This window comes from Callithrix jacchus, chromosome 1, assembly GCF_049354715.1.
Source record: "Callithrix jacchus isolate 240 chromosome 1, calJac240_pri, whole genome shotgun sequence".
Classification (NCBI taxonomy): Eukaryota; Metazoa; Chordata; class Mammalia; order Primates; family Cebidae; genus Callithrix; species Callithrix jacchus.
The window spans coordinates 219212074-219227529 of NC_133502.1; the positions used below are offsets into that span (position 1 = coordinate 219212074).

The 15456-nt window shown below is 47.0% G+C and overlaps 2 long non-coding RNA genes across 3 annotated transcripts in view; one reads left to right on the forward strand and one right to left on the reverse strand.

Annotated features, from left to right (window-relative positions):
* Positions 1-3389: 3389 nt before the first annotated feature.
* LOC118147801 (uncharacterized) overlaps positions 3390-15456 on the reverse strand; it is a 28259-nt gene continuing 16192 nt past the window's right edge. Inside the window, exon 3 of one of the 2 annotated variants that reach the window (XR_013524589.1) lies at positions 3390-3590. This is a non-coding gene — a long non-coding RNA (uncharacterized LOC118147801). Of the gene's footprint in view, positions 3591-9686; positions 10105-15456 lie in introns of those variants that run through there. The other variant, XR_004734394.3, reaches the window with a different exon arrangement.
* On the forward strand, positions 10926-15407 carry LOC144578570 (uncharacterized). The gene is made up of 3 exons (XR_013524585.1): positions 10926-11027; positions 14436-15125; positions 15229-15407. It is a non-coding gene; the product is annotated as an uncharacterized LOC144578570 (long non-coding RNA).

Consider the following 15456-nt stretch of genomic DNA (forward strand, 5'->3'; position numbering starts at 1 on the left):
TGGAAATTCTGATTGTCAGTAGCCAAAAGATGAATCCTTTAAATTAGAAAGATCCCTAAATTAAAAAAAAATAAAAAGATTTTAGAGGTCTGTTATTCTAAACAAATGCCTTATTTGTATTTGTGGGAAAATTGAAGGAAAGACACATAATGGTGTCGTGGCTAGCCTTAGAAACCCTCTTCACAAAATTAAAGAGCAAAAATCTGACTTACAACAAGTTAAAACCCTTTATATGCTCAAACCGCTTGCTTTGGATCTTTGCAGGATTCACAATGAAGACTGCTCCATCCTGGAAACTACTTAAAATTCTGTAGTTTCATTACCATGGCCTGAGTTCAATTCCCAATAGAGGAACCAGTCCCTTTTGGTGATATTTGTGTGACTTTTGACTTACTTTTTTTTTTTCCCCAAGATGGAGTCTTGTTCTGTTGCCAGGCTGGAGTGCAGTGGCATGATCTTGGCTCACTGCAACCTCTGTCTCCTGGATTTAAGCAATTCTGCCTCAGCCTCCAGAGTAGCTTGGATTACAGGCATGCGCAACTATGCCCGGATAATTTTTGTGTGTGTGTTTGTGTTTTTAGTAGAGACGGATTTCACCATGTTGAACAGGCTGGTCTCAAACTCCTGACCTCATGATCTGCCTGCCTTAACCTCCCAAAGTGTTGGGATTACAGGCATGAGCCACTGCACCTGGCTGACTTTTGACTTTCTGGGGTACTCCTTTCCCCTTCCATGGACAGCTTTGATTTCCTTCCTTTTAACTGTTTTTGGGGTGGTTCTGGGTGTTGTAAGGACTGCTTTGTGCCTCTTTGAAGATGCCTGTGTGTCCTTGTTAAGTCTATAACTTTGGTTAAGGCCTATTGGTTTTGGTGAGTCAGTTGGGAGAGTACCTTTGGTTAAAAAAAAAAAAAAAAGCTCAAAAGCCATGGATATCAGCTGTTTGTCTCAGCTAAAATATCATAAGATATTTGAAAGGAATTTTTTTTTTAAAGACAGAGTTTTGCTCTTGTTCCCTGGGCTGGAGTGCAATGGCGTGATCTTGGCTCACCACAACCTCCACCTCCTGGGTTCAAGCAATGCTCCTCCCTCTGCCTCCTGAGTAGCTGGGATTATAGGCATGCATATTCGTTTTATTTGGTATGTAAACATTATACAGAAAGCATGGTCAAATAAGAAATAATGTTTAACTTTCCAGGTTGGAGTACAATGGCATCATCTCTGCTTACTGCAACCTCCGCCTCCCGGGTTCAAGTGATTCTCCTGCCTCAGCCTCCTGGGTAGCTGGGATTACAGGTATGCGCCACCGTGCCCAGCTTATTTTTTGCATTTTTAGTAGAGACGGTATTTCTCCATGTTGGTCAGGCTGGCCTGGAACTCCTGACCTCAGGTGCTCTGCCTGCCTCGGCCTCCCGAAGTGCTGGGATTACAGGCGTGAACCAACGTACTCGGCAACTTTCTTTGAGTTCTATTTGAATAAAGGTGTTATTAATGTGTTCCAAAATGTTATTAAATTCCTAAAATTCTGCTGTATCTTGCTATAAGTCATAAGTATTATGTTAAATTGTTGTATGTCACACAAAAAAACAAATTTCCTTGTCAATTTCATCTTTAACTATCATTATTCCAAGTCATCTGTCTCCCACAGTCAAGTATTGTTTTACTTTGATTCTTTTTAAAAAGCAGCTCGTAATTAACTACAGTTCAAGACTTGCTTCTCCCTCGAGGAAAGTCATGTGAAGTACCCTGACAAGTACTTTTGAATACAGGTTTCTGGTAACTTTGGAGATCATACCACTGGACTAGGTAAAAAAAACTTTCCAGGACTCTAATAAAAACACACACAAACACTGATGGGTTCATGACGACTGACAACCTAGCATGAAGCAGAACAAGAGTTAATCACATGGACTGAACTGACACAGCACTAAAATTATCATAATTAATATTTGAGATGGAGTCTCACTCTGTTGCCCAGGCTGGAGTGCAGTGGTGCTATCTTTGGCTCACTGCAACCTCTGCCCCCTGGGTTGGAGCAATTCTCCTGCCTCAGTTTCCCAAGTAGCTGGGATTACAGGTGTGTGTGCCACCATGCCTGACTAATTTCTGTATTTTTAGTAGAGATAGGGTTTTGCCATGTTGGCCAGGCTGGTCTTCAACTCCTGACCTTAGGTGATCCTCTTACCTTGGACTCCCAGAGTGTTGGGATTACAGGCATGAGCCACTGTGCCTGGCCTGAAATAAATTTTTTTATGACTTTGTTTGAAGCATTGTTGATTTTTTTTTCCTTCTTTTGAGATGAAGTCTCACTCTGTCGCCCAGGCTGGAGTGCAGTAATGTGGTCTGGGCTGACTGCAACCTCCACCTCCTGGGTTTAAGTGATTCTCCTGCCTTAGCCTCCCGAGTAGCTGAGATTACTGGTGTGCACCACCACACCTGGCTAATTTTTGTATTTTTAGTAGATACAGCATTTTGCTCTGTTGACCAGGCTGGTCTGGAACTCCTGACCTTGTGATCTGCCCGTCTTGGCCTCCCAAAGTGTTGGGATTCCAGGTGTGAGCCACTGCACCTGGCCTGTTGATTCTTTTTATGGTTTGTTTTCCAGAGTCAAGAAAACATTTTTTCTCTTAAGCTGTTATAGCTTATAGCAATTGGGTAAATTAAACTTTTGTGAGCAAAATGGAAACATTTACCTTTCTTTTTACCTGATTTCTCCAAATTCAGGAACTATTTGTGAGTTTTTCTGTTTTGTGGCAATATAGTTATTTTCATAAGTTCAAAAAGCATCTGTTTTCTGGCTGGGTGTGGGGGCTCATGCCTGTAATACTAGCACTTTGGGAGGCTGAGATTGGAGGATTGCTTGAGCATGGGAGTTTAAGACCAGCCTGGGCAACATAGTGAGACCCCATCTATATTTTAAAAAAATTTTTTAAAAGGCCAGGTGTGGTGGCCCATGCCTGTAATCCCAGCACTTTGGGAGGCCAAAGTGGGTGGATCACCAGAGGTCAGGGGTTCAAGACCAGCCTGGCCAACATGGTGAAACCCCATCTCTACTAAAAAAATACAAAAATTAGCTGGGCGCAGTAGCAGGCACCTGTAATCCCAGCTACTCAGGAGGCTGAGGCAGGAGAATCTCTTGAACCTAGGAGGTGGAGATTGTAGTGAGCCACTGCACTCCAGCCTGAGCAACAGAGCGAGACTCTGTCTCTAAAAAAAAAAAAAAAAAGAGTCTGAGATTCCTTTTTTAAAAACATTTTATTTATTATATTTTAAGTTCTGGGATACATGTGCAGATCATGCAGGTTTGTTACATAGGTATACACGTGCCATGGTGGTGGTTTGCTGCATCCATTTCCCCATCATCTATATTAGGTATTTCTCCTAATGCTATCCCTCCCCAATACCCCCACCCCCTGCTATTCCTCCCCTAGCACCCCGCTCCTCAGTCCCCAGTGTGTGATGTTCCCCTCCCTGTGTCCATGTGTTCTCATTGTTCAACACCCACTTGTGAGTGAGAACATGCGGTGTTTGGTTTTTCTCTTCTTGTATCAGTTTGCTGAGAATGATGGTGGTTTCCGGTTTCATCCATGCCCCTGCAAAGGAAATGAACTCATCCTTTTTATGGGTGCATAGTATTCCATGGTGTATATGTGCCACATTTTCTTTATCCAGTCTATCATTGATGGGCATTTGGGTTGGTTCCAAGTCTTTGCTATTGTGAACAGCGCCATAATAAACTCAGATTCCTTATGAAAAAGTTCTGGCAAAGCCAACTTTAAAAGATCCTGTATGGCCAGTCACTATTCTCACTGTACTTTATGCAAATAATCAAGCCAATTATAATAAGACTAAAACTTATTTTGCAAATCTTTTGGTCTGACTATAATTTATCTTGTGGAAAAGGGGGACTTAGGGAGAAAAATTGTGTTTTAGAAGAAAACTATAGTACACCTGTGATTGGATTCTGAACTGATTGTTGTTTGTGAGTTGTTATCATTTGCCTATAGTTTGGACTGAATCCTGCTTTCTTTCCTAGCTCCAGGTCTCTAAACTAATACTGTCAAATTTTTCTCCCATTTTTCTGATTTAAAACCATTGGAAATTAAAACAGCTTTTCTTGAAGCCCTGCAGCTGAATCTAGAGGACTTAAAAACTTAAGGAGAAATCATCACAGGAACTTATATATAAACAGCCTTTGTTCCTGTTGATATATGGACTACTTAGAAAGTTCACTTGAACACCCCGTTAGAGCTATGATCCAGGAAAATCTGTCAAATTGCCATTGCAATCTGAAATGCTCCAGATGCTTTGGATTGAGGCAGGCTGTAAAAGCTACTCTACGGATGATTCCAGATATTCGCCTTTTTTTTTTTTCCTTCTGTTTCCATAGAATTGTCTCTTGTTAAAGATCTGTTTGTGTGAATTATATACAAAGCCCCAGCCCGTCTGTAGTGCCACAGCTTGGAATGGGACACAGCTGTTTAACTGAGCTGATCTAGTCTCAGGACTAAGAGACTGATTCAAGAAAATACAGCATGATACACCTATGTTTTTTTAGAGAGACAGGGTCTCACTCAGTTACCCAGGAAGTGGCACGATCACAGCTCTCTGCAGCGTTGACTTCCCGGGCCCAGGTCATCCTTCTGCATCAGCCTCCCAAGTAGCTGGAACCACAGGCACATACCATGCCTGGCTAATTTTTTTATTTTTTGTAGCAATAGGGTCTCCTTGTGTTGACCAGGCTGGTCTGAACACCAGGGCTCAAGTGATCCTCCTGCTTCAGCCTCCCAAAGTGCTGAGATTACAGCTGTGAGCCACAGTGCCCTACCAGGATGACATTTAAATTTGTCCTTTTCTGTTTATCTCGATTCGTTTTTCCCCACCTTTGCCTATCTCTCATCTAACAATCTCTAACTCAAATCTCTTCAAAGCTATCAACTTTCCTTTTCCTATGGGAAACTTTCTGAAAGTAAAGTCTCAAAGTGGGGACTGAAGAAAACCAAAATATTTTGCCCCAAAATGTATTTCCATGACCAGGCGTCACACCCGTAATCCCAGCACTCTGGGAGGCTGTGGTGGGCAGATCACCTGAGGCCAGGAGTTCAAGACCATCCTGGTCAACATGATGAGACCCTGTCTATACCAAAAATACAAAAATTAGCCAGTCATGATGGTGCACACTTGTATTCCCAGCTACACAGGAGGCTGAGGCAGGAGAATCGCTTCAACCCAGGAGGCAGAGGTTGCAGTGAGCTGAGATTGTACCACTGCACTCCAGCCTGGGCAACAGAGTGAGACCCTGCCTCAAACAAAAAAGTATTTCCTTGACATGGCTCAAGACAGTTACTCAGAAGGACTGGAAATAGAGTAGCTAGAAAAGCTGTCTTTTGTGGGGGAGATTTGTATCTGTGGAGAGAATCTACTGATGAGGCTAGGCCTTCTCTGAGGCCCTCCCTTGCCTGATGCAGAAGAGTAACAGTCTGACACCTTTAAAGGTCTGAAGGGAACGTTCACCGTCTATTGTCTCTGAGGGCTGCTACCTGTGAGGTTTCATCTATAGAACAAGGCCACCTTTGCTAGCCAGGCCCCCATCCTCTCCCTCCTGTAACTGGTCTTGCTGCTGTAACCTGATTTTCCACCATAACCTGTTTATGGCCATGCTTTGAGTCCCCGTTCTTTCTGTAACCTCAAGATGGTATATAAGCTTCTGAATCCCATTGGGAGGTTGGGGTCATCACTCTGGTTCTCACTGTGTGTGTGAATAAACCTGTATGCCTCTTGTCTTATTAATCTGGCTTTTGTCAGTTGATTTTCTGTGAATCTTTAGAGAGCAGAGGGGAAGTTTTCTTTCGGCCTCTGCAGTCTCCAGTTTGTTTGTCAAATGGGAATGCCAAACGCACATCTGAATGTTGACCTAAAAGAAATGTTGCTGAGGCAAAATTAACATAAGTAGAGAGTTTATTTGGGCCAAGCTTGAGGATTGCAACCTGGGAGCAGAGATTCAAGTTGCTCTGAATATACATCACGATTGGCAACAGTTACAGTAGTTTTTCAAAGGAAAAGAGGTGGCTAGGTGCAGTGGCTCATGCCTGTAATCCCAGCAGTTTGGGAGGCTGAGGCGGGCTGATCACTTGAGGTCAGGAGTTCAAGACCAGCCTGGCCAACATGGCAAAACCCTGTCTCTACTAAGAATACAAAAATTAGCCGGGCCTGGTGGCTTGTATCTGGTAATCTCAGCTACTTGGGAGGCTGAGGCAGGAGGATTGCTTGAACCTGGGAGATGGAGGTTGCCGTGCGCCGAGATTGTGCCATTGCACTCCAGCCTGGACGACAGAGCGAGACTCTGTCTCAAAAACAAAAACAGGCCAGGCACAGTGGCTCACAGCTGTAATCCCAGCAATTTGGGAGGCCGAGGCGGGTGGATAACAAGGTCAAGAGATTGAGACCATCCTGGCCAACATGGTGAAACCCCGTCTCTAGTAAAAAATACAAAAAATTAGCTGGGCATGGTAGCACACCCCTGTAGTCCCAGTTACTCAGGAGGCTGAGGCAGGAGAATTGTTTGAACCCAGGAGGCAGAGGTTGCAGTGAGCAAAGACCGCGCCACTGCACTCCAGCCTGGCACCTGGCGACAGAGTGAGACTCTGTCTCAAAACAAACGAAAGACAAAAATGGGTAACATTGTCTATACATTGTTGTTTTGTTTTTTTTTTTCTGAGACAGAGTCTCATTCTGTTGCCCAGGCTGGAGTGTTCACTGTACCCTCCACCTCAAGCGATTCTTGTGCCTCAGCCTCCTCAGTAGCTGGGATTATAGGCATGAGCTACTGCACTCGGCCTACATTGTTCTTTGTGTCACAAATTCCAAGAACATGGAGATAATGGGTGATGCAGCTGGTCTGGAACAAAGTGTCCTGAAACAATTGTCCCCAGCCGTGTTTGCAGAAGTATGGGATGACTGAGGCCCCATAGTCATCTCTCTCAGCTGCACACCCCAAATAGTTCAGATTCTGCTCTGAGCTACCTCTTTTCTCATCAGTGTGAGAGCGAACCCCAGAAGGGGCTTCAGTGGTATTTTATTCTGTGTGGCTGTGGGCCCCGAGGTTAGTGTAGTAACTGGGCCCTGCCAGGGCATCCCCTCTCCATAGTCCCTGCCCTGCACAGTTCTCCCCAGGACATCTCCCTCAGGGTGGTTCCCCCTAGTGTTACAGAAAAGGGGTCCCAATGCAGACCCCAAGAAAGGGTTCTTGGATCTTGCAGCGCAAGAATGAATTCAGGGCAAGTCTGCAGTGCAAAGTGAAAGCAAGTTTATTAAGAAAGTAAAGTGGGTCAGGTGCCGTGGTTCACACCTGTAATCCCAGCACTTTGGGAAGTTGAGGTGGGTGGGTCACCTGAGGTCGGGAGTTTGAGACCAGCCTAACTTGGAAAAACCCCATCTCTACTAAAAATATAAAATTAGTCGGGCATAGTGGCACATGCCTGTAATCCCAGCTACTGTGGAGACTAAGGCAGGAGAATCACTTGAACCCGGGAGGTGGAGGTTGTAGTGAGAGCAGAGATCATGCCATTGCACTCCAGCTTGGGCAACAAGAGCAAAACTCCGTCTCAACAAAAAAAGGAAAGTAAAATGGTGAAAGGACAGCTGCTGATAGACAGGGTAGGACGTTCCCAAAAGTAACAGGAGGAACGGGACCGCCCTAGGTACAATGCTTGTAAATGTGGGGAGATGTGCTCTGCTACAAGGGTTTGTGATAAAGGATTACTTTTCATAATTACTATATTTTGCAAGAATCGATGATATTATCCTCAGAGCAAAATTAGGAATGCCTTTGTTCTGAAGTCTGGGTCTGTTTAGGAAACATGATTGATTTGTTCCCTGAGCCATAAATATCTAGAGGCTAGGAATGCCTGACTTCCTGAGTCTCAGCCTCATTTTCTTAGCCCGCACTCAAAATGGAGTCGCTCTGGTTGGAACACCTCTGACACTAGGGTGGTTCCCAGGACATCTCCCTCAGAGTGGGTCCTCCTAGGGTGGTTCCCCAGGGCAGCTCCTTGACCTTGGGTTTCCCCACAAGCTCAGGTTGCCCCTCAGGGACACGTGACCTCAGAAAGAGCAGGACCTGGTCTCCTGATGGGGAGTACTTCCCTGGTCACTGACCCTGGAGCCAGTGGGAAGGTGGACAGGGCTCTGGAAGGGCCTCTGGGGACTGGGGTGAGGGTTCAGGACTCGACTTCCACTGAGGCCCAGCTGTGTGTGGCATTTATCTGAGGATACATGGAAGCTCTAAGACAAGAGGCCATGTGGGAGCAAAGTTTGAAGGGCAAGGACTCCCAGAGATGGGGTGGGAAGAGGATGGGCCTGAGGCTGCCGCTGACCTAGTGGGGAGCAGGAGGGGCCAGTCTCTGCCAGCGAGCCCCTGGATGTCACATTCCAGTGTGGTTTCTGCGCCTGTGCATGGCAGGGCTGGGGGGCGGGGGTGTGCTGCTGGCGCTTCCATCTGGAGCCAGAATAGAAAGCTGCTTGGTGGCCCAGAAATCTTTGAACCTGTAATTGGAGCTATCACAGCTGGTCGGCGCTGTGAATTGGAGTTTAAAAAGAAACAATCAAAAGCACTTTCTTCTCTTTCAACTGCAAGCTGGGAACTACCCCAGGATGTGCCCCTTCTTCCAGAGAAGAGCCTGCTTAGGGTTGTAGTGTGATGCAAATGGTGGCACCTTCCCCCTGGTTCTCGAGGCTGCTCAGGTGTGTGCCCACGTGACAGCTGCCTCAGCACAGCCCTGACCTCCCGGCCTGGAGGATGGGAGGCATTTGCTGCCAGCTATGTTTGTTCAAAGCCAAGCTCTGCAGGCCATCCTGCCTTTTGGAGATGTGAGCTCTTTTTCGGCATCGACGGAGCCCCAGTTGAAGGCAGCCTGCTGGGGTTCGGGAAGTGGCCCTGGAAGCCTGGGGCATTGCTAATTTGGGATTAACGCCCACAGTCAGGAGAGGGCCTTGAAATGAGGGGCATGGGTCTTGTCTTTCTGCACCTTGGACAAGGGATGGAAGAAGCCTCTGCATGGGGAAGGTAGGGAGTCGAGCTGCTTCAGCAAGAACATGTGGCATGAGTGGAGGAATTCTGCAGCAGTTCATGAGAGCTGCGGACGAGGGGATCCACCTTGGGCCCCCTGTGTAGCCTTCACCTTCCTCACCCCTGTGGGCCTGCTCCATCCTCATCCCTTCGATAACCACCCTGAGGCTCTATGGTTGGTCCCAACTCCAAAAGGGCTCTGCTGGTCCCAGCCAAGCAGATACATGGCCTGGACAAGGGGGTAGCAGGTACCACATGGGAGGTTCTTGTGGAACCCACTGGAAGGGAGAGGAAGCAGGAGGTTCCCAGAAAGGGGTGCACAGTCTTGAGCATCTGAGAGAGGCATCTACTGCCCACAAAAACTGGCAGATGTGAGGTGGCTGCTGTGTGGCACCGAAAGCTCCTCTGCTTGAGCAGACTGCGGCTCCTAAACCTTCTCCGAAGCCCATCTGTGCACTTCCTGGTAAAATCCAGTTTTAGCAAGGACCTGCCACCCTCAATACCTGATCACCCTTTATGTAACCACCCAGTGGGTTCCCTTTGCCCGCTGCCTGCACAGAGCTGATTTATCAAGACAGGGGAATTGCAATAGAGAAAGAGTAATCACGCAGAGCTAGCTGTATGGGAGACCAGAGTTTTATTACTCAAATCAGTCTCCCTGAGCATTCAGGGAGCGGAGTTTTTAAGGATAATGTGGTGAGTGGGGGAAGCCAGTCAATTGAGAGTGCTGATTGGTTGGGTCGGAGATGAAATCACGGGAAGTTGAAGCTGTCCTCCTATGCTGAGTCAGTTCCTGGGTGGGGGCCACAAGATCAGATGAGCCTGTTTATGGATCTGGGTGGTGCCAGCTGATCCATCAAGTGCAGGGTCTGCAAAATGTCTCAAGCACTGTTCTTAGGAGCAGTTTAGGAGGGTCAGAATCTTGTAGCCTCCAGCTGCATGACTCCTACACCATAATTTCTAATCTTGTGGCTAATTTGTTAGTCTTGTAAAGGCAGACTAGTCTCCTGAGTACTTCCCAAAGTTAGTTCAGCATATGCCTGGAAGGAACAAGGACAGCTTAAAGGTTACAAGCTGGAGTTGGTTAGGTTAGATCTCCTTCACTGCCTCAGTCATAATTTTACAAAGGCGGTTTCCATCTTATCTGGTCAGGTTCCTCACCCTCCACCACCTGCCAGGTGGCGTTGGTCACCCTGTCCTGTCCTCAGAAGAATCCTCTTCACACCTGATGTTTTCCCTTAGTAGTCACATCCCCTGCCCCCACCCTGCTCCTTGGCTGTAAACTCCTGCTTACCCAGGCTATATCTGGGGTTGAGTCCAGTCCCTTTCCAGTGGGCTCTATACCTATGGCAATGGTCCTGAATGAAGTGTGCCTGACTGTGCTGTAACACGTGTCACTGGGTCACTTTTCTCTCTGATGTACTACCCTTTAGCCCTCTGCCCCAGCTGGCTGAGGCCTCCTCCAGCTTCTGGCCACTGAGCTTGCTGTTTTCCCAACCCGGAATCCTGCTCCCTTGACTCCTTCAGGCCACCACTCAAGGAGCCTGGCCCCCAAGCTCTGCCTTCCATTCTTGTGCCCAGGCATGACCTTGTGAAAGGCAAATAAATCTCAGGGCTCCAAAAATCACTAAGCTAAAGGGAAGAGTCCAGCTGGGAACTATGCAGGGCAAACCTGCCTCCCATTCTATTCAAAGTCACACCCCTCTGCTCACTGAGATAGTTGCATATCTGATTGCCTTCTTTGGAGAGGCTAATCAGAAACTCGATAGAATGCAACCACGTGTCTCTTATCTGTCTATGACCTGGAAGTCCCCTCCCTGCTTCGAGTTGTCCTGCCTTTCTGGACAGAACCAGTGTTCATCTCACGTTGACTGATTTCTCGTATCTCCCTACAAGGTATAAAACGAAACTGCTCTGACCACCTTGGGCACATGTCGTCAGGACCTCTGAGGCTGTGTCACAGGTACATGTCCCCAGCCTTGGCAAAATAAACTTTCTAAATTAACTGAGATCAGTCTCAGATATTTGGGGTTCACATTTTGGTAACGACAGAGGGATTCCGAGTGGAGATTCCCCTTTTCTTTGACAAATCTCCTATTAGTGCTTGGTATCAGCATGAGCTAACTTTATGGCTCAAACCAACAGGACAATTTGCTGAGGTCTGGGAGCACCCCCTCCAGAGAATCCCTGGTCTTAAAAAATTTGGTTAAGATCTAAAATTTACATGCTGTACAACTCTCCCCCCGCCCCCGCTTTTTTGTGGCGTTTTTCTTCCAACAGAAAGTCAAGATTCCCTGCTTCCATGATGATGAAAGGCAGTGACTCCTTTAGGGAGTTTGATCTTGCTCCCAGCAGGGAAGATGAGTTCGAGGATTTTCCTGTTTCTAGGACGGTAGAGAGCCGTCTTCAGCCTGAAACCCTTCCCTAGATAAGTAGCCGAATTGGGGTTTTGTCTTGGCTAATGTTTAACCGTCAGCTGGTCTTCATTTTTCCTTACTATTAGACCCCTCAGTGATCATATTGTTGGGGTTTTTGTTACTGTTGTGCTGGTCTTTCTCCCATCAGATTTGACCAACCCAACCTGACTCAGTCAATCTGAGTGAGAGTTCCAAATTGTGGGTAACAAAGCCTGTCTAATTTGGGTAAAATTCCTTGCAGCTGCAAAAGAGGAAAAAGAACAAAAACAACATCAAAGAAAACAAAACAATTAAAAAAAACACAAAACACCATGTCCTTGGTTTCTGTGTTTGTTTCCTGCTTTAAAGAAACAAACGCCTGTAATCCCAGCACTTTGGGAGGCTGAGGCGGGTGGATCACGAGGTCAAGAGATCGAGACCATCCTGATCAACAAAGTGAAACCCTGTCTCTACTAAAAATACAAAAAATTAGCTGGGCACGGCGGTGCGCGCCTGTAGTCCCAGCTACTCAGGAGGCTGAGGCAGGAGAATTACCTGAACCCAGGAGGTGGAGGCTGTGGTGAGCCGATATCGCGCCATTGCACTCCAGCCTGGAGTTTCACAAGATTGAAACTCCGTCTCAAAAAAAAAAAAAAAAAAAAAAAAGAATTCAGAACAAAAGCACCACTTACCCCTTTTGGGGTGTTCTGTTGTCTTTGTGGAGTTTCAAGAGTCATAGACCTAAGATTCTTCTTAGGTCTAAAGCTCTGTTTTCCTGTATTGCATGACCCGACCTTTTTGGCTTTGAGGGTACCAGAGATGACCTTGTACTGTGAGAGAATTTTTTTTTCTTTTTTTTTGAGTTGGAGTTTCACTCTTGTTACCCAGGCTGGAGTGCAATGGCAGCGATCTCGGCTCCCCGCAATCTCCGCCTCCTGGGTTCAGGCAGTTCTCCTGCTTCAGCCTCCTGAGTAGCCAGGATTACAGGCACACGCCACCATGCCCAGCTAATTTTTTGTATTTTTAGTAGAGACAGGGTTTCACCATGTTGACCAGGATGGTCTCAATCTCTTGACCTTGTAATCCACCCGCCTCGGCCTCCCAAAGTGCTGAGATTACAGGCGTGAGCTATCGTGCCTGGCCACTGTGAGAGGATTTGACCTTGGCATGTGTGATTATGTACAACAGCTACAAAGTTAGGAGTGGCGGAGCACAGTTTACAGGAAGTAGTCATGGCTGGTTGTTTTTTTTCTCCTAGGAAGCTGTTGTTTAATGATCTTAATTCTAGCTTGGAGATGCATCCTAAAGGGCCTTCTCTATTGCTTTTTCTCCCAAAATTAATCTTGATTTTGCTTGTCTATGTGCATTTGAGTGTGAAACTGAACTGTTGTTCTCATAAGTAGATGAGAGACCAAGTTTTCTCAACTCAGAAGAGAAAGGGCATTTTGCTCCTCCCAGCCGAAAGGTGCCCCTGGGTGACTGGGGGCCGCATGGGAGTGTCTGGGAGGTTGACCCCCATGACGTGCATTGTCCTACAGGGAAATCACCAACAAAAATTTATTTAAAAAAAGGGCTCATCCAGGAAACACATATAAAGTCTGATCACCATGTGTTTTGTGCCCTCTCAGAGGTCGTAGACCTCTAAAGAGAGAAACTGAGACACATAAGAAGGTGGAAACGACTCAGTGGTGACACACTGTGGAGTCCGGCCTGTAAGCAGCACACATTGATTTACCACACAAAAACCCTAGGCCATAGCTTAGTTCCTCGTTTTAAGAAAAAAAGTGGGGGCTGGGTGCAGTGGCTGATGCCTGTAATCTCAGCAGTTTGGGAGGCTGAGGTGGGTGGAACACTTGAGGTCAGGTGTTTGAGGCCAGCTTGGACAACATGGTGAAACCCTGTCTCTACAAAAACAAAACAAAACAAAAACAAAAAATTCAAACAAACAAAAATTAGCTGGGTATGGTGATGCATGCCTGTAGTCTCAGCTGCTTAGGAGGCTGAGGCAGAAGAGTCACTTGAACCCGGGAGGCAGAGGTCACACTGAGCTGAGCTCGTGCCACTGCACTCCAGTCTGGGTCACAGAGTGAGGCTGTGGCTCAAAAAAAAAAAAAAAGTGGAAAACAATCTAAGAATGAGGAGAGAACAAGGAGAACAACCCCCTTTTGAGCACTACTTGCCAGAGTTTATGTAAAGTGGAAGAAATAATGTCTTTGTGCACATGTACATTAAGGGAAAAGAGCTCTAAGGTTGACCTGCAAACTGTTGAGTTCCTAGGTTCTGCCTGCTTTAGAGCTGCTGTTATGTATTTATTTATTTATTTTTGGATACAGAATCTCACTCTGCCACGCAGGCTGAAGTGTAGTGGTGCAATCTCACCTCACTACAACCTGTGCCTCCCGGGTTCAAGTGATTCTCCTGCCTCAGCCTCCCAAGTAGCTGGGATTACAGGCACTCGCCACCACGCCTGGCTAATTTTTGTATTTTTAGTAGAGATGGGGTTTCACCATGTTAGCCAGGCTTGTCTTGAACTCCTGACCACAGGTGATCCACCCGCCTTGGCCTCCCAAAGTGCTGGGATTATAGGTATGAGCCAGTGCACCCAGCCAATTTTTCTTTTTTGTTTTTTGAAATGGAGTTTCTCTCTTGTTACCCAGGCCGGAGTGCAATGGCGCGATCTCGGCTCACCGCAACCTCTGCCTCCTGGGTTCAGGCAATTCTCCTGCCTCAGCCTCCCGAGTAGCTGGGATTACAGGCACGCGCCACCATGCCCAGCTAATTTTTTTTATTTTTAGTAGAGATGGGGTTTCACCATGTTGACCAGGATGGTCTTGATCTCTTGACCTCGTGATCCACCCACCTCGGCCTCCCAAAGTGCTGGGATTACAGGCGTGAGCCACCGTGCCCGGCCTCAATTTTTCTATTAAGATAAAAACCACTGTTTGTATCTAATAGATTTTTTTTTTTTTTGGCAGGTGAATTCGTATTTATTTCATGGGTAAAGTTCTGAAGTAAGAGCTCCTGTCCTCAAGCAATTCACCTGCCTCGGCCTCCCAAAGTGCTGGGATTAAGGTGTGAGCCACTGTGCCCGGCTTTCATTTTGTTGAGACAGTGTCTTGCCGTGTTGCCCAGGCTGGAGTGCAATGGCACAATCTCAGCTCACTGCAGCCTCGACTTCCTGGCCCCAGGCGATCCAACATCAGCCTCCCAGATAGCTGGGACTGCACAGGTTCGGGCCACCATGCCCAGTTAATTTTTTGTATTTTTAGTAGAGATGGGTTTCGCCATGTTGCCCAGGTTGGTCTTGAACTCCTGGGCTCAAGTCATCTGCCCAGCTCAGCCTCCCAAGGTGCTGGGGCTACAGGCTTGAGCCACCTTGCCCAGCCCAGGAATGCTAATTTCTTCTCAGAAAGAAGTTCTGCCCTGATCACGTTTTTTCCCAGTGCTTTCAGGGAACCAAGCAGAGCTCAGAAGGAAGCTCTTCTAAAGCAGATCTACACCCTGAAGTGGCTGCAGAGAGCAGCCTCCAGAACTGGTGTCTGTTGCAGCTAAGACTTCCACAGTGCAGAGCCTGTGGCAGGTCTGGCCAGGATGGGTGGAGAAGCGGCCATCATTGCACAGTTCCAAGAGCTCAAGGAATGCAAGGAATATGGGTGAACTCATGAGTAGGTCATAGTCCAGTCTTTCAGGGCGGGGCAGGGGTAACTTAAACCCAGGAAGAGATGACAGACACCAAACTAACTGCATCATTTTGCAAATCTCATTCAGCCAAGTCCAGAGGAATGGATGTTGGAAGAAGATGATCGTAAATCCTGTGGAACTGAGAAAATCACCGTGGGTCCTGGACTGGAGGGGCTGGTGCGCTGTTTGGGAGGGTCTGCTTGTGCTCTGGTTCTTAAAACCAAGGCTCGTGCAACCCCGGGGGAATGAAGGTAACATACTAGAAACTCCTTGGCTTATTGGGGAAAAGGCATCCAAAGCCTGATGGAGACAAGG